The sequence below is a fragment of the Furipterus horrens genome, unplaced genomic scaffold (assembly GCF_987537825.1).
Source record: "Furipterus horrens unplaced genomic scaffold, mFurHor1.1.pri manual_scaffold_4, whole genome shotgun sequence".
Lineage (NCBI taxonomy): Eukaryota > Metazoa > Chordata > Mammalia > Chiroptera > Furipteridae > Furipterus > Furipterus horrens.
The window spans coordinates 98,626,819-98,653,981 of record NW_028327174.1 but is presented as its reverse complement, the minus strand read 5'-3'; the positions used below and the strand labels follow the sequence as shown (position 1 = coordinate 98,653,981).

Sequence of the window (27,163 nt, the reverse complement as noted above, 5' to 3'; positions counted from 1 at the left end):
GCTGGGCAGAGAGAAGCTGGGTCTATAAATGGCTCTTACTGGCACCAGCCCACTCTGTGAAGTGATTTTCCTGAGAACAAGAGGCTCCATGTGAGGAGTCAAAGACTGCTCTGCTCTCCAAATGTCAAGAAAGAGTTTTCTAACCTGAGTTGTCCATCCTCAGCAGCGGCCTGCCTGCCCTGAGGCCCTGTGGTGGGACTGAAAAAGGACTGCAGGGGGTGGAGGTACAAGGGGAGCAAAGGAGGCTGTGGGAGGAGGGGGGACTCCCAGCCCAGGATCACCACAGCTTCCTCCCCAGATGCCTTCTCCCTCCTCCCACCCAGCCTATCCTCACATCTGGCTCCGCCCCAGGGTCACCCTCAGACCCGCATCGCTCCCTGTCTTCCTCCCCATGTTTGTTCGCCAGATGTGATCTAAACTGCGGCCCATGTAGTTGATAACTGCATAGGGCTAGCTCTTCAAGCACTGGCCGAACACAGCCCTGGTTCCAACCCCATGTCCATCTCCTGCACCAATGCTTCCCAGCATCTGGACTAAAGGATGGGACCCAGAGAAGTGATACTGAAGTCAGACTCCCCAGAAGGAAGCACTAGGCTAGAGCAGAGAGTCCTCGCTCACTCTTCTCACAGGGACCAGGGTGGGGCATCAGGAGTCTGAGAGTCTAGGGGATAGGAGAAGGTCTAGATGCTGCTGGTCCTGCAAGCTGATGTTGTCTTCCTGCACATGACCCCCAGGGCATGTTCACTTGTCAACAGCCATCATCCTGAGCCTCACTGGAGTTGGCCTTTTAAAGGCACAGACACATGGCTTACCCTGGGGCAAGGCCAGACACAGACGCGTGTCACAGAGCATCAGCTACTGTCACCCGCTGAGACCTTCCTGTTTTACAGTGTCTCTTACTTTAACTCTGGCTTCTCGGCAGAGCCCATCCTCACATACTTTTTCTTACCTTAAGAGTCAAGCCCCCTCCAAGCCTGCACTCCTGGAATCCCCTTTTCTCTGGTGCAGTCACTCACCATTCTCGGCCCCCATCCCCCCAGGGGGCAATGCTGCCAGGAGGCCTGCCAGGGTCCTTGCCATGCCAGGGCTCACAGAGGGGTCTGGGGCAGTGGTTCTAACGTGTGGCCCCCAGATCACCAGCACCAGTCAGCAACCCCTGGGAACTTGTAAGAAATGCAAATTCACAGGCCTTCCTGAAAACCACTGAATCAGAGTCTCTGGGGTGGGCCCCACAATGTGTTCCACAAGCCCTCCATGTGATCCTGATGCATCACAGAGTTGGATAAACTCTGGGCTGGAGCTGCGTTTTTCTGCATTGTATTCCACAGAATAGGTACTCTGGAGGATTTCCTGATGATGTCAGTTTGGGTCAATAGCTAAAGAAATTTCTTTTCTTTTTTCTTTTTTAAGCTTTATTGAGGTATAACTGACATGTAGCTTTGTGCAAGTGTAAGGTGTACAATGTAACAATTTGATATATGTATATATTGCAAAATGTAAAGAGATTTTTAAATTGTACTCCTTTTAAGACTTTAATTTACTAAAATGAATTGTGGGTCTCCAAGAAGGAACTTGAGTGTCTAGTGCTACCAAATTTATGGCTGTGGCACCCTTTTTTCCCGAGAGATCTATAAATATCTCTAGAAATTAATGTTCTGAGGGAACCATCTGGGGGACTTAGATTTGGGACAATGTTTCTCTATTACGATCTGCGTCAATCACCCTGGAGTGAGTCTCAGGCCCCACCCCGGACCCAAGAAATCAGAACCTGTGTGGGTGAGACCCAACAAGCTGTGTGTTTAACCAGCCCGCCACCCACCCCAACTGCCGCCTGAGAAAGCCCGGCCCAGACAGAGCTGGGGACAGCTACCTGCCTTCTCTGTTCCTCTCGGACTCCTGCTGCAGCCCTCAGAGGCAACCTGGCACTGCCTCATTGCTGTTGTGATTCCCAGACAATGTTTGAGCAGGGCCAAGGACACCTGCAAGAGGTTACAGAAAGCACCTTAGTTCTCGCAGCCAAAGAGCTGAGATTGGGTTTAGCTCTGCCACCTTCAGACTGGGTGACCTTGGGCCAGTCCTTAATACGCTGTCACTGCCAGGGCCACCATGCAGCTCCACACAAAGGGCATTGGGTCCTGGTGCTTCCCAGTGGCCCCTGACTGTCTTCGTGGTACAACAGCAGTGCCTGCCTCAAATCAAAACAGCACGGCGTCCCCTGGCCCTCTCTCTGGCTCTTGGATCAGGAATTGCTCGGGAGGATCTACTGGATTTGTTGGGCCTGCCCTGTTTTTTTTTTAAATAAACTGGGGCTATTTTCCAGCTATTAGTCACTTTTCTCCCAATCCTCCACATATTAAATCCTCTTATTTCCTCAGATATTTTGGCTACAAGAGATGTCAGTTTCATTGGATGCTTGGCTTGTGGCTCTTCCTCCTTCATAGGCTTAAAACGCAGACTTCCCCTCTTTTTCCTCCCTCTTCCCTCTCCAAGGCAAAAGGAGTCTCTTTCTCTCCTGCGACCTGAAGGTCATCGAGCACTTGGCTTTCCTCTCTACTTTCCTTCACAGACAAATGTGTCCTTCTAGACACAGACAATCCCTTCACACCTGCACAGCACCTGGAGTCTGACTAAGCTTTAGTCCCGGATTTGGGCTAGAGCATTCCTGTGGGATCTGAGCTGGGCTCATGACTCTCTGCCCAAGGCTGGAGGCATCGGTGGGGGCAGAGGGTGTCAGGCAGGTAGACTACCTGTAGATGCTGGTCTTGGTTCTCTCTTCCCCTATTCAGGTCACTGTGCAAAAGCCACGTAACATTTCCTACTCTGTTTCCTCTTCTGTCAAATGACAATTGTGTGTCCTGCCTCTTTCACAGGCCTATTGTGAGGACTGAAACATGCTGAGTGTGTAAATATTTTGGAGATAATTTTTAAGTATGGTACTGAGGTATGAGACTTCCATGTCTGGAAATGTGACTGTAGACCCTGATGCTACTTTTGGATGCTCTCTGGACCTTTCGCCAGCACTAGACACAGAAACATTGGCTGCCCTTGTCACTCCATTCTGCTGGCTGTTTGACCCTGGTCCTCACTCTCCACATTGTCCATGCTAGGCTCCCTCCTTCCCCAGAGCTTTCCGGCTGTTGCAGAATTGTTATCATGAAAGTCGGTCATGTTCTCCAGCCTCCAACACCTGGTCTCTCCTGCTCTTATCCTGAACTCCTACAGCCTCTGCAACCGTTATAATCTTTGTTGTTTTGTTGGCAAATGGTCTCATTCAAATTGTCTCACAATTGTAGGTGTTCTGCAATGAGAAAATAAATTCCTTCAGACCAGTGACCAGACCTGGGGTGTCATTGTTTTTCCCTTAACACCTGGCCCAGAGCTGGGGCTCAGTAAAGATATGATGATTACAGTGTCCCTACACATCAGCTGAGTCAACGCTGCCCTTCATAAATATATTATGAAAGTGGAGTGAAGGAGGCTCCTTTCTGCCATGCACTCAGAGACCTTGCAATCCCCCTCAGAGGGTGTGGAGGTGGCAGCCAGAAAGATGAAACTGAGAATAATAATCACCAGAATCCTAGTAATATTCCAAACTCTGGAGGCTTCAATGGTACTCCAAATGTCTTTGCTGAGGAGTGTCTTATATCCTGGGAATTCTAGGAGAAGAAAATATCTTGCAAATATAAAACACATTTAATAAGCACCCAGAATTCCATCCATATAGACTACTAGTGGCTTCAATACAGATTCAAGTTACTTGTTAGACATTTTTTCCAAAAATCCCTTTATACCTACATAAAGCAAGGCTGGAATTGCAGGAAATGATTCTGTGGCTCAGAGAAGCTGATTTAACCCACACAGCATAGCTAATCAGGATCCAAGAGCTGACCCCTCAGAGTCTCTGGCCCCATCATCTGTCCATTAAGCCAATGGCTGGAGAAAACAAGCTACAAAGTCATGTTTTAATTCAGAAAGAAAATCACAAGTTATAGGTCAAGATCATAACCACACCAACTTAATCTAGATTCTCATCTGGTCTCCATGGACTCCTCTAGACACCTTCCTTCTAGTTCTAGCAAACCTATTTACTGCAGATAAATATATTTCCACCTCACATTCTTAGTGCAAATTGACTGACTCTTTTAATCAGACATTTCGATGTAGGAATTCACTGAAAAGATTGACATTCCAGCTAGAGAGGGAACAATGTTGGCCATCTGGCAATATTCAGGTCTATTCCAAAGGTGACCTCAGGTTAGCAAATGACACGTGACAGGTAGATAGTGTTTTAAAAGCATTCCCAGACAACTTTGATGATCTGTTTAAAAGCCAAAAAAATACATAAAAAATAAGTTTTTAAGACACTAGACGTCAGGCAATAAAAACCTGTATCCCTGAGAGACGACAAACAAAGTGAAGCCTATCACGGCCTGGTATACTGCCTGGTGTGGGTATCTGAGTGATGATATAGGGAGCAGGAACCCAGGCAGAGCAAGGAAAGCTCTTGGTGGAGGAGACAGAGGTGGGAATCAGGGCAGCAAGGCACCTGGAGTTTGCAAGGAAGAGTACAGAAGCCTATACAGAAAGGGGGCCCTGCATAGAGTGGAGAGAGTGGCCCTCAAGTTTCATCGGAGACCAACCAGGTCAGGAATGTGAAGAAACTGCCTGAGGCCAGGAAGATTACTGCTGAAAGATAGAGGGACCAGCCTAAGCTACTCACACAAGGACCCCAAGCCAGAGAGGAAAATCTCATAACTCATGAATACTCAGAAGAAGTTTTTGGGGTTTTTTTCCCTTCAGTCATAGAAATTAGCCTTAGGTTAAAGACTTCTCTGAGTCCACCAAACAAAACTTGAAAGCAAGACCTGAAAGGGTTACATTCTCCAAGTAATTTAACTATATCCCAGAGCAAAGTTTGGAAATAACAAATATTCCAAAATATCCAATACTAACAAGGGCTGTGTTCCACAATGTCTGGCATTCAGTCAAAAGTGATCAGACTTGCCAAAGAAATGGGAAAACACTACCTATGAGGGGAAGAAAACAGTCACTCTGCATCAACCCAGAAAGGCTACAGATGCTGGAATTAGTAGACAAAGTCATTAAAATTATTATTGCAACTTGATTTCATATGTCCAGGAAACTATAGGAAAGATTAATTACATGAAATAGAGACACAGAAGATAAAAAATGACCCAAACTCAACTTCTAGAGATAAAAGCTATATGTGGTGAAAGATACACTGGATTAGGTTAACAGCAGATTAGACATTACAGAAGAAGAGGTTAGTGAACTCAACATAAGGAAATAAAGACTATCTGAAATAAGACACAAAGAGAAAAAAGACAAAAATTAAAAATTAAACAGAACATCAGTGAGCTGTGGAACAACCTCAAGTGCCTTACTACACATGTAATTGTAGCATGTAGAGGAAGGGAAACAGAACAATATCTAAAGAAATATTAGAATGATGGCTGAAATTTCCAAATTGATAAAAACCATCAATTTACAGATCAAAAAAGTTCAACAAACCCTGAGGAAAGGAAATAAGAGAGGAAAAAGAGCCACACCCAGTTACATCACAATCAAATTGCTTAAAACCACTGATAAATAGAAAATCTTGAAAGCAGGCAGAGGTGGGTAAACACACGCTATATACAGAAGAACTAATACGAGAATGACGGCCAAGTTCTTATCAGGAATAACACAGGCCAGATGACAGGGCAGCAAGAGCTTTAAAGTATGGAAAGGAAAAAAGGAAACTGTCAACTTAGAATTCTATTCACAGTGTAAATATTTTCAAAATATAAGTGATGATTTTTTGAGACATACTCAAGCTGAAAGTTTCTGTTATCCACGGACCCACATTATAGGAAAAGTTGAAAGAACATCCTTCAGGCAGAAAAAAAAAATGACACCAGATGGAAATCTGGATCTATGCCAAGAATGAAGTGCTGTGGGAATGGTTACTACATGGGTAAATATAAAAGATATCTTTCTCATTGTGTAAACCTTTTGAAATGGTCATTGACTGTTTAAATAAAAATAATAATAACAATGTCTTGTGGGATTTAAAACATATGTAGAAACAAAAATATATGAAGGCAATAGCACAAAGGCCAAAAAGGGAGAGATGGAAGTATATTGTTGTAAATGCTTATAATATATGTGAAGTACTGTAGTATTAGTTGAGGGTAGATGGTGAGAAGTTCAATATATATTCTGCAAGTTAAAGAAGCCACTTTATAAAAGCACATAAAGTTATAGATAATAAACCGGCAAAGGTGATAAAATGGAATCATAAGAAATATACAAGTATTGCCAACAAATAAAATGAAAGTGTAACAAAGAACAGATAAATGATATAGAAACAAATAGAAAGGTGGTAGGTTTAAATCCAACAGCATTGGTACAAATGGCCCAAACACTTCAATTAAAAAGCAGAGGTTGTCATATTAGATTTTAAAAACAACCATATGCCATCCTGCTTGAAACGTAAAGTTAAAAGTAAAAGGATGAAAAAAATAGTATGTTAACTCAATGGAAAAGCTAGAGTAGCTATACTAATATCAGACAAAGTAGATTCCAGAGCAAATAATATCATAAAAAAGAGAAACTTTTCATCATGATAAAGGTATCACTTCAGTAAGAGGACATTACCAATTTCAAATGTTTATTCAACTAATAAAAGATATGCAAAACATATTAGACAAAAACTGATAGAACCAAACTTTAGGAAAATAGAAATTGAAACAGGAGACACCACCTCACACCCATCAGGATGGCTAATATTTAAAAAACAAACAAATAAAAACCAAAGTGTTGGCAAGGATGTGAAGAAATTGGAGCTCTGCGCACTTGTTGGTGGAACATACAGTGACACAACCAGTGTGGAAAACAGTATGAAGCTTCTTCAAAAAAATTAAAAATAGGATTACCATATGATCCAGCAATTCCACTTCTATGTTTATAACCAAAAGAATTGAAAGCAGCGCTCCAAAGAGATATTTGTACACCTTGTTCCTAGCAGCATTATCCATGATAGCTAAAATGTGGAAGCAGCCCAATTTTTTATCAATGGATGAGTGGATAAACAAAATGTGGTATCTACATGCAATGGAATATCATTCAGCCTTAAAAAGGAGGGAAATTCTAACACATGCTACAATATGGATGAACTCGGAGGACATTGTGCTCAGTGAAACAAGTCAGTCACAAAAAGACAAACACTGTAGGATTCTAGCTACATGAGGTATTTAGAGGGGTCATATCCATAGAGACAGAAAGAATGGTGGTTGCTAGGAGCTGGGGGAGGGGAAATGGAGAGTTAGTATACAACGAATACAGAACCTAATTTTGAAAAATAAAGACAGTTCTGGAGATGGATGGTAGTGATGGTTGCACAACAACAAGAATGTACTTATTACCATTGAGCTGTATGCTTAAAAATGGTTAAAATAGTAAGTTTTATGTTATGTTTATTTGACCATGATTAAAAAGAAAATGAAAGAAAAGAAATGATAGGACCACAAGGAGATAAGTTAATTTGGCGGTTTGAAAACCACTAAAATAAGCAACCCTTGGGCTTAAAAACGGAAAAATCTAGATGCAGCATTTCCCATTCTATCTTTCCTATCATTTTCAAATTCCCAAGTCAAACACTGGGGCAGAAGTGATCGATGCAACACATGAAGCACTTGCTTGTCAAATTAACACTGTAGTGTGAACTCACTCGCTAGTGTGAACTCATTCGCCGCTCCCACCAGTCCCTTCACTCCTGAAAGGAGGAAAAAAGTCACCCTTTCATTTTAATAATGAAATTTAATAATGATGGGAAAGAGGGAGAAGACAAGACCAAGAGGCTATATTCCTGGGGAATACCTATGAATCCTGGGGCTGGAGAAGGCCTTATCTAGAAGCCCAGGAAGGCCATTGCTAAAGGGAGAAGCAGGAAAGCCAGAGTCCAGCTGCCATCCCCTCAGTGACCTCAGGTCCTAAACTTTTATTCCTGAACTCCTGCATCCTCTCATGACTGTCAGGCTCTGACACCCCTGCAACCCCCTCCTGCTATTTGGTCTCTGTCACCCTGGCCTTCATTCTGCTCCCTGTACACCCCCAAAACATGTTCCCACCTAAGGACTTGGCACCAGCTCTTTTCTCATAAATGGAAATGGTTCACTCTTCTACTTCATTCAGTTCTTTAGTCAAATGTCACCTTTGCAGAGTGGCCTCCCAAGACTATCTGCAAACACCACCACTTCTATCTCATACCTGCTTTAATTTTCTTCAGAACTCTTATCAGTACCTGACACTAATTCATTTATTTCTTTATGTCTGTCTTCCACATAAAATGAAAGCTCTATAAATGCAGGGAGCATCAGGCTCTACTGTAATCCCAGCTCATAGAACCTACCTGACACAGAGTGGGTGTTTAATAAGTTTGTTGAAGGCAAAATAAATGAGCATATGAATAAATGAATTACTCCCTTAACAAAGTGCCTGGGGCAGCTATGCAAAGAATAGGATTGAAAAGCAGAGAGACAGAGCAGCTGGCGGTCAGTCCAGGAGGCCCACTCTCAGTCCCACACCAGGCAGCCCCATCCCAGAGAGCCCCAAAGGCACACAGTGGAGAAGGACATTTCCCCACTTGTCTATGCTTGACTGCCCCTCTGTGTTGGCTCTAAGGTGCTACCCCCACATGAATGACCCGCTCTGCCCCGCTGCCTCAAAGAAGGAGGCTGAGCACTCCAGAGCCTAGGAAAGCTGAACTAGCTTTTCCCACCAGGCCAAAGTGTAAGCTGAGGCTACCAGAGTCCTTACAGATAAAGTTTGGATGTATTCTCAAGGCTTTCACCATCGTCCCCACGCCATCATGATCTGATTCCTGCCTACTCCTCAGGTTCCCTCCTCAAATGCTGCTCCAGTCCTGGTCCCCTTCTGTGTCCCCTCATTGCACTGTGCCTATGCCTCCTGGCCTTGGTACCTGCTGTTCCTCTCCTCCCTCTCTCCTGCCACCTACCTGCCCAAGCCCACATGGGGACAACTTCAGTAAAACTTCAATGAGGCTTAGATGTCATTCCCTACAGCAAGTCCACTTTGATCACCTTCCACCACCAAGTTAAATGTCCTGGTGAAGAAATCAGTCATACACCATGTAATCTGCCCATTATAGAACAATTGATCACAGCAGAATGACAAGACCTCAGTGCTTTACCAGTTTTCTCTCTAAGGGCAGCCTTTGAAGTTGTCCAAGGTCTCTTACTATGTATCTTGGGATTTCCCCTTCCATGAGTGTCACAGTCCCTTTGCACCTGAGTGTCATGAAATTCCTCCTCCAGAACTGCAACCACCAGGAGTTGCTTGGCACCCCTGCCTCCTGTTGTCTTCACAACCCCTGTAGCTGCTGGTGTCCTTTCCCACTCCCCTAACAAAGCATCAGCGCCTCAAAAGCAAGGGCTGTCTCTCAACTGGTTGCATTCTCAGGGCTTGTCATACTGCCTGGCATGCGGTGACACATTGCACATTCTCAGTAAATGCTTATTGAAGGAGTGACTGATTAAATGCATAGATGGACACATGGACAGACAGCTCCACAGAGGAGACTGAGACTCCGAGAGTTTATTTAAGTGGCTGCTCCACAGGTCCCTGATGTCAGCAAATGACAGAACTCAGGGCTTCCGTGTTGCCGCAGTTGGTCCCAGGCAGGATGGCTGAGCATTTGCAATGTCTCTTCTGAATCCAGTTGCCCTCTCCATTCCCCAAGCATCTTCCCAGATGGCCGGGGCCCATAGGTCATCTCAGCTTTCTTTGGGCCTACCTTCGACATGCAAACCAGGTCTGCTCTTCTGAATTTATCCCAGACAGGGGAGCACCTGGCAATCCTAATCAACACTCACAGCCTCAAACACAACAGCAGCCACCATCTGCTGACCGGGCCCTATGCTAAGTGCATTTTCATTATTATTTCACTTGATCTTCATACCAATCTTTTGAAGAAAGAATACAAGATTCTCATTTTATATGTAAGGAAAATGAGGCTCAGGAAAAAGAAAAGTAACAAGTTCAATGTCATAGTGTTAAAAATTGGAAGAACATGGATTTAAGCCTACAGGAAGCTGCCTCCTATATTTTGACACAAGTTCATGTTCTCCCAAGGTCAAGATCATGAGGTATAGGTAGCCAATAATACAGACTCGGCCCAAAAAGTTTTCTAAAGTCACCCCTTTTAGGCTCCATAGTGTAGCATTCTGGACTACCTCTTAAGTACCTCACCATTTTCACAATTGGGCACAAATATTTGTCACTCTGAATCACCCCACAAAAAACTGGTGAAGACCTTCATTTATTTAGGCTTATAAAAAGATCTTGAAGACGAACCAGGGGTATGGACTTGGGGGGGATTGCTGGGGGAGGGGGGTGCTGGGGGGAGGGGAACAAGGGGGAGAAAATTGGAACTGTTGTAACAATATAATCAATAAAAAACATTAAAAAAAAAAGATCTTGAAGAGGAACGTTTCAAATTGGGCATTTTGCAAATGCTCAGGGGTACACAGAGCTCCTCAGCCTCTGAGCCAGGACCATGTGATGAGAAAAGACCCACACTTGAACCCCAGAGCTCTTATTTCTGGTCCCAACTTTGCTACAACCTCACTGTGTATTCCTGAGTCAACCTTGACCTTCTTGGGCCTTGAATTCCCATCTCAGAAAGAAAAGGAAACAGATCAATTCTATGGATCGAACAGGCATGTCTGAAGGGACCAAGCTGGTGACATGAATTAGTGGAGTGAGTGAGTGCAAGTCATGACACCCACCATGGCAGCAGGGGGGGTCAGTGTCTCGTGCTATTGTCTTCTGACCAGAAAATCAAATACAGAATACCAGCACACTTAGAAAAAGGCCTTCAGACTCACTGGGTCTACGCCCCCACCTTGAGAGGCAGGGGGTCCCCTAATCCAGCGTACACTGGTGATCTCCAATAAAAGAGCTGATGCATTTAGAAAAGCTCCAAGAGTTTGGGTGGGCAACTCCTCTCTAAACTACATCTTGCAACTTGAAATGCCAGTCACGCCCGAGCACCAACCTGGTCACGGGTTCCAGACACAGCCAGAACTCTGACATTGAGCCAATCACGCATCAAGCTTGGAGGAAAGTGAACTGTAGGATTTCTGTAGGGGACAAGAGATGACCTTGTTGGGAGCAGAAAAGACAGGCTGAACTTAGCAGAGACTGGAAAATAAACACAGCAGCCTGGCTCATGGGACCATAAGGGCTGAGAGCCTGGCTTTGGCCCTGAAGTCAACTCTCAGACCTTGACAAAGTACCTCTCCTCAGAGCTCCCTTCTCCGTGAGACAGCCGTGGTTACTCTTGCCTGCTCCTCCACCCAGTTCCTCTCTATCATTCAGGATTTAGGGCCTGGAAACAGTCTAAGATGTACTAAGTCACACTAGGCTACTTGAAGGACATGAATGGAGCAATATCTGACATAATTGACCAGATGAGAGAGAATGCTGATCCCTGATGTTAACTCCAAATGACAACCAGCTGTAGAACAACCACCCTGCATTACTCTTCTTAGCAAGCAAGCAATACTGATAACTCATTCATTCATTCATTCATTCATTCAACCAACATCCACTGAGTCATCTGGGGTCCAGGCATCATGCTGCAATGCAGACAACGGTCAGTCAGGAAGCAAGAGCAGAAGCTGGAAAGCCAGCTGCAGTGGCCCAGACAAGAGATAATGAGGGTCTGATCTAAGGCAATGGGGATGAGGAGAAGGAGTGGAAAGCAAATGATGTTAAGAAAGTAGAATTCACAAGATTTTGATTGGGGAAGGAGGGGCGAGAGTAGAGGAGTATGATTCCTCATTTCTGGCCAGAGTGGAGAAGAGAACCGCAGCGCCCTTCGTGGAGACAGGCATACAAGGGGAAGAGCAGATGGCAAGTTTGGAAAGATGGTAAGGAAGTCGCTCAGTCTGGGTCAGGTTGAATTTGAGGTGCAGAACACTGGTGAACAGAAATCCAGTCAGAAGTGCAGGTCTGGATGTCAGAAGTTGCGAAAAAGGATTAGACAGCATCATTAAGAGGAAGAGTGATCCACATGACAGCGTGAAAGAGAACAATCATCAGAGACGTGGGAGAGGCAAGAGAAAGTAGAACTTAGGGTCCCACAGAGGAACCCTAAAAATGCAATGAGCAACAGTGACTAATGCCTTTGGCTGGTCAGGTGAGATGATAATTCATTGCAATGAGTAACAAGCTGTTCCCCAAGGCTAGTGACAAAAGCATGTCAGAGGAGGGTAATTGCAGGGATGGCCATAGAATCACCCCTCCGCCAGCCCCCTGCTATACCAGGCATGGTACCCAAAGGAATACAACATCTTGGCGTGGTCCTGTATCCTGGAAAATAAGTCAGGTCCCAGCACGTTAGAAAGAATAGTCCAGCCTGCTCACTAGGGAAGACAAAGAAGTTGGCTTTAACAAATCTGAGACTGAAATCTTCCCTTACTGTTTCCTTTACTCTTGTATACATTTGGAACAACCTAGACACCTACACCTGGGTAAGGTTATGCATCAATGTCTGATCAAACAGGTATTGAAGGAGTGGCTGTTAGGGATTGAATTCTCTCCAATACCCAGGCCCACAGAGCCCCAGAGCCAAGAACCTGGGGCTGCCTGCCCTTGGCAGCTGAATAGTAAGCTCTTCACAGTCTCTCCTGACTGAAAAAGAAAGAGCTATTGCTCATAAAAGCACAGAAGCCCATGCCTGGGAAAGTGGGAAAGAAAGGAGGAGACCGAGGCAGCAGGTGGACAGTGAAACTACAGGCAGAGGTTTCTGGAGGAAGATTCTTTCTTCCCCAGATAAATATTTTATTTACCTGCAACTTGCTTACCCTTACTTAGGTCCTTTGTTCAAGTGAAGGCCCTAGATGAGGTCAGCTCCCTAACAAGCCAAAGCCCAGATTGACGGCACCTTCCTGCTTTCCCCCAAACCTCCATTTTCCCCTTGATGGCCATTTGCTACCAAGGGGGGAAAATCATCTCCCATTTTCAACAACACAGATTTAGCCCATGTGGGCATGTTTGGATGGGGAAGCCACGTGGAGGATGGCAACAAGCTCATTTCCAACCCCACTGACAACTCATTGAGGGGAAATAGGCACAAAGTTGCCCTGGGAGGCACCTGAGATAGCAAGGGATTGACAGCAAAAGGTGAGAGACTTGCACATACCTCCTCCTTGTTCAAACGTCCTCATGCCTGTTGACTCCATTTATTTCAGGGCATCCCCATCAGACAGGATAGCTTAGAATCACATCCATTTTTCATACGGGTAACTGAGAGTCATAGAGGGGAGGTGGCAACAGAGTCAGGATCCTGGGTTCTGCCTCTTGGTTCCCTGGTCTCCCTAAGTTCCCTAGGATCAGCTGAGGAACTGGAGTTAATAATCAAGGAAAGTGGAGGCATTTTCTCCTCAGGGCTTAGGATAGAGGCCAACTGTCTTGACCAGATCGTGCAGGGTCTAGAGGTGGGAGAATGAACCTAACAAGCTTTGAGACTCCGGCTGCTCACGCTGATGCAGAGCTGGAAGAAGAAGGGGAGATGGGTGCAGGCTTGGCAGAGCTTCTGTTAAGCCTCCAAGAAAAGCCACCAGTTCTGGCCTTGTGGACAAAGTCCTGGCACCCTGCAGCACCAGCACCCAAAACATTAGTTTGGTGTCCTTTGCTCCCTGGAATATGGAGCATTTTATTTTTATCAGGAGATTGGGTGGCAGGGTTGAACCAATACAAGCATGAACAAAGGAGGCTCAGGCAATGCTGGGGACAGAGCGCTGTCCCCAGTTCAGGACCCTGGGGCCCTGAGAGCCTGTGGTTAGGAGCCAGAGCCCCAGGGCTGCTACACTGCCTGTCTGAGGACATCGCCCATTAAGTCTCCTGAGCAGATCAGCCAATGAGGATGCATCAGGCCAAGTGGGAAGAAACATATATCACCTGATCCAAACACCAAACTCCTTTGCCTCAAACGAGGGTTTTCAGTGGAGACTCCACCATTTCTCTGCCACCTCTTGCCACTGCCGAAGTGCAGGGAATTCCTGCTGCCCAGGCAAAGCCCTGACTCCCAGCCCTTTCTGAGACTTAATGTTGTGCCTGTTCAAGAGGGCACTAAACTTATACTGCTCTTACCCAGATTGCACTCACTGTAACTGTTCTCTCCGCAGTTTTGGCTTTGTCCCTCAACAGTGAGCATCTAACTGGAACAGCTTAATGACAGCCTTGCTTTGGGTTAGGGGGATGAGGATTGTGACCACAGACATCGCCTCTTGCAGTGGGATCCTCAGTGACTGACACAGCTTGAAGCAGTGCATTAGGAAGGAAGCAATAAATAGATATTCACTTAAACTCTAGCATTCAGAGGACATTTTCCATACAGGAAAGGTACATACAATGTCACTCACTGAACAAGGGTTTTCAACCGCTAACAGGTACCAGACCTTGTGGATAGGCACTGGAAGTAAATGGTGAACCACACAGACAGAGCCCCTACCCTTATAAAGATTATGGTAAACTTATAGACAAGAAAATCAGCAAAAAAAAAAACAAAAACAAAAACAAAAAAAAACAGTGTGATACGTGCTGTGACAGAAGATGCACAAGTACTACAGGATCACATAGGAGGCTGGGATAAAGGCGTGATGTCAGGGAAGGCTTTCTGGAGGAGGTGATATCTAAACTGAGACTTGAAGGAAGGGGAAGAGATGAGGGGTGGTGAGCAGCTGAGTATAGCTGGAGCAGAATGGAAGGCCTTATAAGAAATGAGGGTAGAATAGGGCTCAGGGTCACAATCTGGCAGAGCCTTATACACCATGGTAAGGAGGGGGAGGCTCTGTCCTAACAAGAATGGAAAAGCCACAGAAGGGCTTTAAAAAGGGGATTTGTATCACCAGATTTCCACCTTAGGTGCACCTTCATGCTGCCACGGGAATCAATCAAAGCAAGGAGAGAAAGGATATTTTGGGAGCATCTAGGAGATTGCTGCAGAGATCTAGACAAGAGACAGGAGGACATGAACTAGGACAATAAAAGTCAGATCCCCAAAGAGAAGGATTGGTTCAGGGCAAAGGGGCAAACCCTTGAGATGTAGAATTGTCAGGACTCACTGTAGAGAAAGGGGAGAGGAGAGTTGGGGCTTATGGCTTTGGAGACTTAATACTAGCAAGGTGAGGACCGCAGGAGAGAAGCAGATTGGTGGGAAGAGAGACTATTCCAGAGGAGACCCTGAAGAATTTGAGGTGCTATGAGGCATCTGAGTGGAAGTGTCCTAAAGGCAGCCAGATGTATGGGTCCAAGCTCAGAAGAGAGGTCTGAGGATTAGAAAGAGATTCTAACAAGAGGAAGCTGACATAATATAGCCTAATATACAGGCTTCCTTTATTCATTCAATAAATATTCATTAATTTCCTACTACATGCCTGGAGGCAAGAGTTGAACTAATGCATGTTAACAGAGAACATTCCTTAATTGGGAGCCTTCTACACCTCCGATGGGCTGTGATCATCTGTGTGGGATTCTCTGACTGAGGCTCCTCAGAGAGCTGCTGTCATACATGCTCATCAGGGAGAGATGAGTACTTGAAATTAACTGACTATGGGAACTGCAGTCTTTCATTTTCTAACAAGCCCAGCCTTGAAAGGCCACCACTTTGCTTTACTTAAGCTAACAGGACATTATCTTTCACAACTGAGCTACAAATGGGACTCTAATTTAAGAATTTGTGAACAGCCATTCCCTTGTTCCCTTTATAGTGGCATTAGCCCAATTTGGTCTTAGATGTACCACCCCCAGGTCAGACCTCACACACAAGGGATAGGGAATTTAACTGGGTAATTAAACACCTATTTGCCACATGAGTCTGGGCAATATCTCTGTCCTCTCTCTCTCCCCTTCCCCCATGTCTGAGTTTTCATCAGTGGGAACATGGGCAATGACCACCAATCAATCTAGTAATCAACAAATAGGAATTATGCCCTTTCCAGTAGCAAGACTTGGGAAGGGCACAGAGAAGACTGAGACCTCGGCCTTTCCCTCGGAGGTCTGCAATCCAGCATCATTTACTCTCTGGTCCCCTGGTTCTCTCACATTGGTAGGGACTCGATGATGTTGCAGTTTCCTTCCCAAATGTTTAGTTCTAGACCACAGAGCCAAATGTGAGCTTGGAAAGAGATAGGCCAGCTTGTGAGTCCCAGGGGTCCCTATTCTTTCTACAAGTGGTATATTTCTCATGGGGAGGAGTGGTCCCCTGGGCAGGGGGTGCTGAAGAGCCCTGTCTTCAGCTGTCTTGGTGGCTGTGGCTGGCTGACCTGAGAATGGCTGAATCAATGATTCAATGATTCAATGACCTGACTCAAAGAGGCCTTCCTTGGCTTTCCTGCTCCCACCTCTGCTGCCACTAAGTCGATAATGTCAGCAGTCAGGGCCCCTTATTCATCAGCTTTCACCCTGGGACACCACTGGATAAACCCATATTACAAATAATAGCTAATCTTTCTTGAGCATTTACCCTGTGCCACATGTGTGCTGTACATGAAATAACTCATTTAATCCTGACAATAACTCAATGGTATGAAGTGCTATTATGTGTCCTAGATGATGAAATCGAGACGCAGCTGACTGCAGTGCCTTGTGCAAGCTGGTAAGCACATATCTGGGACCTGAATCCAGGCATACTAATCACAGAGGCTGCACACTTTGCCTCCACACAAAACTGCCTCTGACTGAGAAATCAGTGGTCTACTCAGTTTAGTTGTTTGGAAGTCCTATGCCTCCTGGCCTCCAGAATAGCCCTTCCATAAGCTAGTAATGTGCTCCCAATTCTACCACTGAAATAATTCCCCTGGCAATGGCAAAGCAAACCCCCGGGGAAGGCTGAGGAGACGGAACACATGGGCCTGTTACAGACTGACAGGCTCCAGGCAGCTGTAGGCCCTTTACCACACATGGAAGTTAATCAGTTCCTTCCCAACTCCTTCCATGAGTGGAAGCTCGTGTGAAAGGTGAGGAGCAACTTGAGGTTGGGGATGTGGGAAAAGTGGGGAAAGAGACCCAAGTCAACAGCAGAACATATTCCAACTCTGAGAGCACTCCAGCCCCACTACTCACTTGTGCCATAAGTTTGGTCAAGTTAATCAACCACCACAAGTTTCTATTTCTTCAACTGCAAAATGGGAATCTTAAGAGATGCTTTATAATCTGTGGTGTAAATGAAACAAAGTAATGCTTACAAAGCAAATAACACTGTGCCCTACACATAATGAGGACAGTAAAATGGTAGCTCTTATATCATCATTGCTACTGCTTGAAGAAAGAAGTCCTGAAAAATGCGCTGGGAGCCAGTGGGCAAGGTGGACAGCCAACTGAGCAGCAGAAAAGGGACTTAAAGGAAAGAGCCTACCTTCATTGACTTTGCAACTGTTCCAAGGCCTGCTATGTGTTCATTCAGTCTTTCTTCAGCCATTTTCTACTCAGACCTATTACGTGTGTGTACTGGACAGTGTCGGGGGTTGAATTAAGTCTCCCAGAAAGAAGTGTTGCTTAACCCTGGTTACCCATAGATACAACTTCATTTGGAAATAAGGTCTTTGCAGATATAACCAAGTTAAGATGAGGTCATACTGGATAGGGTGGCCTCCAATCCAATATGACTGGTGTCCTTAAAGAAAAAAGAGATACAGACACACAGGGGAGAAGGCCATATGAAGACAGAGGCAGAGGTTGGAGTGATATGTACACAAGACAAAGAAAGCTGAGCATAGCTGGCAACCACCTGAAGCTAGAACAGAGGCAAGTAACAAATTCTTCCTGAGAACCACCAAAAGGACCCAGCCTGCTGACACCTGGATTTCAGACTTGTAGCTTTCAGAACTGTGACACAACACGTTTCTCTTGTTTTAAGTCACCTGGTATGTGGAACTTTGTTCTAGCCAGCAGTCCTAGATAAAACTACAGAGATATATTTAAAAAACAGAGTTCCTATGCTGAAGCATCTGCTATTCATCTCATCCCAGGAAAGAAGCTGGATGAGAGTCCAGGCCTATTATGGGTGACCTTGGGTCTAGTTTCCAAAGAGGTGTGCTTTGTTAGAAAAGAGTTTTCCCCGGCGCACCAGCTTGGACCCCCAACATGGGGACAGTTTAGATAAGTAGGTGGCTTGGAATGAAGATTGTCACAGCCATAAGTTATACCAGGTTCCTGCCACCCACAGGGCATAAGAATGGCAGAGTAGTAGTGAATGCAGGAAAGGAAGACCTAGGAAAAGAAAGGTGGGACCGTTGTCCTATTCTTGGTTCTTACAAATCTACCATTCCTTATTTCTCCTGTTAGTTCCTCCACTCTTTCTCTTCATATTTTAAGTTTCTACTCTGTTCCCTATGATGCCTCTGCGGCCTAGCAGACTGGAAAGAAAACAGGAGTCTTGGGGGCTAGGAAACCAGAGATGGAGTCCTAGCTCCATCATTTCTAGCTGTGGGATCGAGGGTGAGCAACACTCACTTTCTATGCTTTGGTTTCTTCATCTGTGCAATAGGGATACATAGTAACTCATAGTGTTAAGTATCTATGCATGGTGTACATTATGTAACATGTATATGTGCACTCAGAGAAGGAAAACTCTGACTCCAAAAAACCTCCGCTGCCTTGCGGCATACCTCTTCAGGGGAAAGGCTAAGGGAGTAAACCCCGACAGAAAATCCGGAGCCGGAGTCCCTAAGGCGGTTTGACGTTGTAGTCAACACCGGCAACTCCTGCGGCGCACCTGAACCCAAGCTGTATCGACTCCGTCTTTCCCTTGGACCCTTCAGCTGCGAAGAGAGGGGGGGTCTGCTGCATGGGCAACAGCAGACCCTCCATATCACCCTGCCCAGGCTCTGTAGCTTCAGCTTCACTGGAGAGGACACTCCAGCGTCATCACAAGATGTCGATTCAACACGGGAGGAGACAGATACCGTGTCACTCCCGAGTTGGACTGCACAGCCATTCTCGGCGGTGCAGATAGACTCTTAAGAAGCTACACCATCGTCTCTCGAGACGGACGGCTGCCGCCGACGACGATATGTGCACTGTATGATGGCATGCATTAAACATGATGATATAAGACTTCCAGCCAAGATGGAGGCATAGATAGACACGCTGCATCTCCCTCCACAACTAAGAAGGAATACAACTACCTCAAAACTAGAAACAACCAGAAGTTCCAGAAAATCAAACTGCATGGAAGTCCAGCAAACAAAGATATAAAGAAGAAATACTCATCCAGACAGGTAGGAGGGGCGGAGCCGGGGAGGAGAGGACGCCGTGTGGTGGCGGCAGCAGCGGCAGGCCAGCAGAAAGCACAGTCACACATTTTAAGTTAGAAGGGATACCAGGAGAGCATTCCCAGCTCCTCAACGGACCTCGCAGTCCACGAACCCAGCACCAGGGAACAATCAAGCCTCATTGCTTCTGACTATGCAGACCAGAGGTGGTGGGGATGGGGGAAGAAACTGCCTGTCTCAGCAGAGTCCACTTGTTTAAAGGGCCCCCATGGTCCTAGAACGTCTGCAGATACACCCACTATGGGAACAACAGTCAGGGCAGCAGCTAGAGGGGCGCCAGTCTGGTGTGGAAGTGGGAGAGGTGCCTGGAAAAGGGGCAACTTCTGAGCAAGCAGCATTGTTCCCTCTCTGACCCCTCCCCCACATACAGTGCCACAATGTGGTGAAACAGGTCACCCTGTACTGATGAATCCCTAAGGCTCTGCCCCTTCCAACATAACAGGAGCGACAGCTCTACCTGGGATGCAAAGGCAAACAAACACAGGAGCGTGTCAGAATGAGGAGACAGAGAAGTATGGCCCAAAAGGGGGAATGGATCAAGGTTCCAGTGACAGAACTAAGCAATGAGGAGATAGCCAACCTAACAGATGAGGAGATAGACAACCTAACATGCAGAATTCAAAAGGCTGGTGATAAAGATGCTCACAGGCTTCACAGATATGCTTGAGTACAGCAAACACATAAGAGAAGAAGTGAAGGCTATGCTAAGTGAAACGAAGGAAAACCCACACAAAACCAATGGTGAAGGGAAGAAAACCAGGATTCAAATCAATTATTTGGAACATGAGGAAGAAAAAAGCAGTCAACCAGTGCAGTATGAGGAAGAAAGAATTGAAAAAACTGAGGAAAACTTCCCAAATTTTGTGAAGGAGGTGGACATACAGGTCCGGGAAGCACGGAGGGTCCAGGGCAAGCTGGACCCAGAGGGGACCACACCAGGACGCATCATGATTGAGATGCCAAAGGTGAAAGATAAAAAGAGTCCTGGGGGCAGCAAGGGATTGGCGGAGAGTTGCCTACAGGGGGGGTGCCTATAGGACTATCAGCTGATTTCTCAGAGGACACTTTGCAGGCAGGAAGGGACTGGCAAGCAGTATTCAACGTGGTGAAAAGCAACCTACAACCAAGATTACTCTATCCAGCAAAGCTATCATTTGGAATGGAAGGGCAGATGAAGTGCTTCCCAGACAAGGTGAAGCTAAAGGAGTTCATCATCACCAAGGCATTATTATATGAAATGTCAAAGGGACTTACTTAAGAAAAAGAAGATCAAAACTATGAACACTAAAATGACAACAAACTCACAACTATCAACAACTGAATCTAAAAAATAGAAACAAAACCCAACTAAGCAAACCGGAATAGGAACAGAATCATAGGTATGGGGATCATTTGGAGGGTTGTCAGTTGGGACCGGGAAAGTGGAGAGGTGGGGAAATAGTATAGGGACTAAGAGGCATGATCAGTTGGTACAAAATAGACAAGGGGATGTTAAGAATAGTATAGGAAAGGATGAAGCCAAAGAACTTATATGCACAACCCATGGACATGAACTAAGGGGGATGGGATTGCTTGAGGGAAGGGGACTACTGGGCAGTGGGGAGCAAAGGGGAAAAGAATTGGAACTACTGTAACAACATAGCCAATAAAATATACTTAAAAAAAAAATGATGATACATGCCAAAGCATTTTAATTATAAATGAAAAGGAGAGAGATTTCATCCTGTACAATTCCTAGATTTTATATAGAGAAACACTGGTTTTAGATATAATATTATATATCTGGATATGTTAGAAAATTAGCACAAAAAATGAAACGATGAATCAGATGCTACATTTAAGGGAAGTAAAAATGACATTGACCTAGAGGTAAACAAGGCCTCAAGACTGAAGAGCTCTGTGATATTGGGCAAGTTTTTCCATCACTTAATTTAAAAATGATTTTTTATCTGGCTCTAAGATTCTAGGACTTTTATGAAAATGTGCACATCAAACTGTTTGCTCTTATGAAAATACATTTTTAAAAAGAAATCTTTACTTATGACAAATTTGGGGAAAGCTGTGATGCTGGAGGTAATTCTAATAACAAGTGAAGTAGAAAAGCCATTTGATGTGTGAAATACCCCATGGACTGGATAACACTGGAGAGGCAGATCTCAAATACTCCTCTCCTGGCTATTTCTATTAGAGGGCTACTACCAGCATACCAGAGAGAGGGGCTGAAATCATGTGGAACAAAAACTAGTAAAGAAGGTGACACAGCCTTAACGCAGCCCCAAAATGCGAAGGCAACCAGCCAGCTTTTATCTCCTTTTACAGTAACATAACCAGGCGTGACTCAGATTGAAGTAGAAGAGACTGATCTCAGACCTAAGGAAGAACTTCCTGACTGCTGAGATGCGCAAGGAATTGGGGAAAGCTTTTTACCCAGCGGTCAGCTGCATGTCCTGGTTAAGTGAGTGTGCTGGGCAGTGGAAGCAGGAACGGGGTGACCTTTTGGAGGCCCTTCTTGCCTCTGCTCTCCCTACCCTCCCACTGAGTCAGCTCAGAACACGACAACGATGTCTGCTTTTTGCACACCACCGCCCACTTCCAGTTACCTCGACAGCTCACATATTGTCGTGTTGCCCATTTTTTCCCTGCTGGCACAGTAGACTCCAAGGTGCAAGCCGTGTTTTTACAGAGTTTTGCGTGCTCCACACTGGAATGTGATAATCACTTCACAGCACAGTTAGCAACGAGGAGGAAATGAAATCCACTCTTGAATTGGAGACAGGAGTGCTGTGTTTCACCCTGTTGACAGCCAAAAGCCAATTTAGGACTCTGAAAAGCCAAATTTCCCTGGGGAAAATAAATGTGGGTATCTTCTTAATTCTCCTGAGCTCACTTAGGGACTGGAATTGGTGTTTTCTGAGGGAGGAAAATTTGACGTGGACTATGGTTTATGGATCATTTCAGTGGAGAAGCGAGGAAGTGGGAGAATTCACCCAGTTTGCACTTTTTCAGCAAGACTTCCAAAAGCTAGCAGGATAATAATCATAAACAGTTATTGCACACTTACCACGCTCTATATCCTTTGCGTGAATTAATTCATGTAATAATCACACAAGAGGCTAAGTCCTGTTCGACATAACAACATATCTAAGTTCAGAGCTGGATTTTATACCAGGCAGGCTGGAGCCAGAGGCTACATGGTTAGTTAGCCCCCACACTCTTCAGAAAGAGACATCCTCAGAGAAGCAGGCCTGGGTCCTGTCTCTGCTTGCCCTCTTCCTCCTCAATTCCCTGACCCTTTAACTGAAAGGCACTTCCTGAGGAGAAGCATCCACTAGCTAAGCCGCCAGTACACACCGTGTCGGAAGTCAGCTCAGTTCTGTCCGTGACTCACAGAGCAGCATTCACTTGGACCGCTAATCTCACTGTCCTAGTATAGGACTTTTTCCAGCCCGTAACTCTTCTCTCTCCCTGGGTCAGTAAGGTAATAGAACACTCAAACACAGTCTCCAAGTGACTCCTCTGTTAAAACTGTTCTATCAGCCCTGGGGCTGTCCTTTGAGGTGCTAAAACCCCAATCAGGGAGTCATCACCATCAACAATGCATCAGACTTTCTCCAAGAATTGGTAAAGCAAGCAGCAGCTCACAAGGGTCCATTATCCCCCATGGTTTATAATTGGGCACTGTGATTAATCCATTTATCTGCCATTCAGAAGAACACCCCATGGTAAGAGGCAGTAATTACCAAACATTGAATGGGTACACAAATAACCAAAATGTACCCATGCTTTGAGTTGCTGCACCACCTTGATTCTCAATATTTACTCCCTCTGAATTTTAAAGATCCACAGTAATGTAGGTACAGCAGATGGATGGGAGATAGGAAGCCCAATTTTCAGAAAGCCAGGAGTGGCTAAAACCCAGAAGGCTCTGGAGCTTGTTCATAATTCTGTGAATCAATTTAGAAGACATTTATTAACATTTATTATTTACTGCGTCTCAGGCACAGTGTAAAGAACAGGGTATTTTTTAAAAGTTCATTATCTAACTGGAGAAATAGACATGTAAGAAGCCAAATATCTTTAACAGGAAAAGCAAGAGGCAGGTGTGAAGAACAAGGAGTACTTATTTTCCATGGGGGTGGTGGATAAATGGCAGATCTGGAGAAGCTGCCCAGAAGAAGTGACCTTTGAGTTGGGGCTGCAGGTTGAGGAATAGTGTTTTCCCTGAGGGAAGTAAGAGCAGCCCAGGCAGAAGGACCAGAATGAACAAAGCCATTCAGGCATGTTGTCAGTGGCTGTCCCATACAGAGAATTGCATGGGGCATGTTTTGAAGGGCCCTGTGCACTATGCTAAGAAAATTGGGCTCTATCCTGTATCCTATATTCAATCAGGCAACATGGTAAGCTTTTAAAAAGATGTCTGATCATGAACAGATTTGTGCTTCTGAAAGCCCAAGGAGCAGTGAGAATGAGGCTGGATGAGGGAAGAGGACCAACAGTTGAGAGGCTGCTGCTGCCTTAGTGAGGGCAGAGGTGAGGTTGATCTGCTTCTGGCGCTGAGAGCAGACTGAAAAGGAGGGTCAGACTGGAGGTTTGGCAGGCATTTCAGAAGGCCACATCAGAAGGTTTCCGGTGATGCATGGGGAACAGGGGAGAAGGAGAAGAGACTGGTGCGAGTGGGGATGGCTGGGTGAAGATGGCTTCAGCTGAGGATGAAAAGCACATCTGAGGGAGCCAGAGAAAGCAGAAATGGAACTAACATCGCTGTGTGTTTACCATGTGCCAGGGTCCCCACATTTCCTTATGTCTGTAAGGAAAACCAGCTCAGGCTAAAGGAACTGAGGCCAGAGTGGTTAAAGAGTGCACTCAGGGCCACCCAGTGCCAACTGTGCCCACCAAGCCTGTGCCCTTGATATCCTACTGCCTCAGCTCCCGGACTTTGCTTGGTGAGAGAGGTTTGGCTCACAATATAAATAGTCTTGTTCTTCACTTGCTCCTTCTTGCCTATCAGTTAGAATATCTTTACCTTGTGAAAAAACACCCCCACATTCGTCTCTCACTTCTGAAGTAAACCTCTCTTCTCTGATCCTCACCTACTCCCATTCATACACTGCATCTTTTTGGAAGTACGAATGTAGGGCAAAGGGCAAAGCATCGGAAGTGGGATCAAGCTGTGTTCTAAGGCTGACTCAGCCGGCTAGGTGACTTTCAGAAATTGCTGGATCTCTCAACCTCAAGAGTCCTCAACTATAGAGTGGGGACACACACACACACACACACACACACACACACACACACAAATGAATACTGACCTTTGCTTATCTCACAGGATTATTGTGAGGATGAAAGGAGATTAAAGTGCCTGCAAACAACACCAACAAAAGGCAGGAAAAGGTGCTACAGGATTATCTGGATGATCGGGCACCACTGTCCACCAGACTGTGAGTCCTTGGAAGGCAAGGGCCCTGGTGGTCCTCATCTGTAGATCTCGGGTACATAATTATTCCTAATACAGAGTCAGTGTTTGATAAAGACATGTTCAAGTAAGAACAAGGACCACTGCCACCATCAGTGCAGCGCGCGCGCGCGCACACACACACACACACACACACACAGGCATGTGTGTTTGCCTCCTGCTCCCCACCATGCATGCAGGCAAACCCACAATTCCCCACTTTTGAAAGTACTGTTCTAGTCTTGGCTTATTCCAAAAACAGCCAGTTCCTGGGGAAAAGCCAAGTGATTGTCACACTGCCTGGATGGCTTCATTGGAAACATCTGAACATTGGGTAAGTCTGAATTCCTCCACTTCTCAGGGAACTTGATAAGAACTGAACCCCCAGACTCCCCTGCGAGGAGCTCCCATGGGTCTGCCCGACCCAGCGCGCTGTATGCGGCGTGGTTTTTTTGTTCCCCCTCCCAGGAGCTCAGAGGCCCTACTGCTATTTTCATTGATGCCTTGAGCAGGGCTGGCATGTGCAACTGCTGAGAAGGGGGAGCGCGGAACCGCGGGGGAAGCAAGTAAAAATAGCCTGGCGCGTGTGGCTCTGCCTGCTCCGGACGCTTTTAATCCTGACCGAGGTGGGGAGCTCAGCAGCTGCTGCTGCACAATGAAGAATCCAGCAGGAGTCTGCACCCAGACCCCGCGCAACAGCCAGGGCGCTGGGGCTAGAGACCCTAGAACACTTTTTTTCCAGGAACCAAGAGGGACGGGGTGGGGAGCAGTGGAGGGCTGTTTCTTACTCCCAGTGCCCCAGCCACCTAGCTGCGGGGACTGCTACGTGCCTAGCCCAACACTTCACAGAAGTGCAGCTTTGACTGCGAGCTATTTTTAGAAACTTGTCTCGGGTGGGCGATCAGAGGGAGGAAGGCGAGGGTATTGGTAAGGCTAGCTCTCCTCCGTGAGGCTAGGAACCTTGCACTGCACATCATTCAGAATGTCTGCTCTGAGGTGGGGGGTGAGGGTGGGGACAGCAAGCGTCCAGGGAGACCGCAGACTTGCCGGCTTTGCCAGAACTCAAGGAGAAGGATTTAGCCCCGGAGGGTGTTTGTTTCAAAATCGACAGTTGCCAGATGCATGCTGCTTCTAGTCTCTCCGAGAATGGGGTTTTAAAAAGCTTTTCTGCCCACGCCGTGGGGGTACGGGTTAGCTGCTGTTCAGACCTCACAGGAAGAAGACCGGGGGAGGGTCTCTGCACCTTTTTGCATTCCAGAAAGACAGAGAGACAATTCCCGTGCCACACCTCCATCCCTGCCCCACGCTGCATATGGGTAACCATATGTGAAATGTACAGCAGCCCCAGCAGACACCTGGCTATTAATAGAGCTCGAGAGTTTGCTCCCTGCCTTTCTCCTGCCACAGATTAAGGGATGATCTTCACACCCTCACCCCACTCCGCCCCCACCTGGGCTCACCATCTCATCTCTCCAGGAAGGTAAGGGGACCGCCCACGCTGATCCCCTCCGTGACCACAGGTGCCCAGAATCTGCGGACTAGTCCAGTTGTACTAACAGCAGGGTCAGTGCGAGGCCAGAGAACACAGCCATCATAAGTACTGGGGCGCAAAAGCCAGCAGGGCCCTTCCCGGCTCAGGGCCAAGTCGAGAGTAGAGAAAGGGCAGCTTATTGGGCTGCCGAGGACGGGGGGCAAGAGCGCAATTTCAGGAGCTACAGCGACATTCAAAAGCCGCTGCGGGACGAGTGGCTGCAGACTCATTTGTCGCTGCAGCCCGCGGCGCGCAGCCACCATCGCCAGCGCGGGCTTGGCTGCGGCAGGGCGGGCGCTGTCCCTGGTCCTGAAGGTGGCCGCGGCCGGCATTTCCTACCGGGGCTCAGCGCCCCAGAGACGGCTCTCACATGGGAAGATGGCAGACCGCCACGGCTCGGATCTGGGCCCCAGGGTCTGTTGGTGGCGTCCAAGTCCCACCACCAGCTCAGCCGTGCCCCGTGCGGCCGGGAGCTCTCCGCGGTGCTGCGGGGACTGAGAGCTCAGGGACCCGAGCTTGGAAGGGTAAATCCGGGGCAGCGGCTGGAGACTGTCAGCGCACCGCAGGGAGCAGACCTGGCCGCGGGACCACCCGTCCCTGCTCTGCACAAAGTCGGGACTCTGAAGCCCTAACGGAGCGGGGGGAGGGCAGGGGAGCGCGGCTGCCCGGGACTCAGGACTTGGGGGAAAGAGAAGCCAGCAGCGGGGGGCAGAGAGAGAAATGGGGTGAGAGCGACTCTTGCATTTTCAAAGGGGGGGACCTGAGATGTGCACTGCCTTCCCCCCGCTCCAGCACACACACGCACATGCACACGGC

General features: G+C 46.6%; 1 protein-coding gene across 1 annotated transcript in view; it reads right to left on the bottom strand.

Annotated features, from left to right (window-relative positions):
• LOC150012528 (protein arginine N-methyltransferase 8) overlaps positions 1 to 27,163 on the bottom strand; it is an 86,720-nt gene that overhangs the window by 58,871 nt on the left and 686 nt on the right. The window lies entirely within an intron of this gene.